Source organism: Poecilia reticulata, unplaced genomic scaffold (assembly GCF_000633615.1).
Source record: "Poecilia reticulata strain Guanapo unplaced genomic scaffold, Guppy_female_1.0+MT scaffold_155, whole genome shotgun sequence".
Lineage (NCBI taxonomy): Eukaryota > Metazoa > Chordata > Actinopteri > Cyprinodontiformes > Poeciliidae > Poecilia > Poecilia reticulata.
Window position 1 is genome coordinate 1,005,025 of NW_007615016.1, and position 1,069 is coordinate 1,006,093.

The window sequence follows — 1,069 nt, forward strand, 5'->3', positions numbered from 1 at the left end:
GTTCAATAATTGACTAATCATTAACTGGAGAAGAGAATCAATAAAGAACAGAGAAGAAATTAACACAAAATTATACAAAAAATGTTTTATTTATAGTGATAAAATTCTTATGATGAAGATTTAGATTTATTGTTCTCACAATAAATTTTAATTAATGTTTAAATCTAAAACTGTCCGTATTGTTGGGATTGATTTGCTCCACTTTCTGTTCAATAAAATGATCAATAAATACCAATACATTTGAAAATAGTTACTGTAAGCAGATTAATGACATAAATCAATATTTTTATGACTGAAAGATAAAAAAATAAAACGKTTTTAAAAGCAGGATTTGATTTTTGTGAGCTGCAGCTTTACAGTAACATAAAGAAATAATAAATAGTTCTTATCACTTTTATCGATTACCATMATTTATCTAGATAAATGTTTAATTTTAATAAACATTTTGAACAGCYAAGTGTCAGTTTTAAACTCCAAGCTAACCACGCCGGGTTTCTATGGCGCTCAGAACAAATGAGTAGAAAATYATATTTTTATTTATGTTCTCATGAATATTTTAAACTATATTTCTTATTTATTACGTAAAGAAATGATAATCGAGCACAGAATTTAAGTGGTGACCAAATTCGTCACAACACCATGGAAGCAGCTGCTGGTCACGTGACTACGAATTAGCTTGTTGCTAACGCAGCAAGCTAACCGTCTATGTCAGCGAGTCAGTGGCTTTWTCAGTGTTTTAGAGGAGAAAGCCGAGGGAGGCTAACATTAGCTGGGCCTGTTCGTGTCGTGGCTCTCTTACCCCCTCATGATACACTTTGTTGGCTCTTTTCAGTTTGATATCCAGAGTGACGCTCATCTCCGAGCYGAGCTGACCGGCGGCTGACGTCACAAGCTTGTTTTCGACGCAATGTTTTACATTTATCTGGCTTCTGAATGAGAAATTAATGAGAACAGCAACTCGGTATCCGGGTAAATCTTTCAAAATAAGAGTGCAACTTCCGCCGATTTGAGCGACTCGGTCAAATTTTCTAAATAAAAGCACAAGTAACTATGGATTGAAACTAAAGCA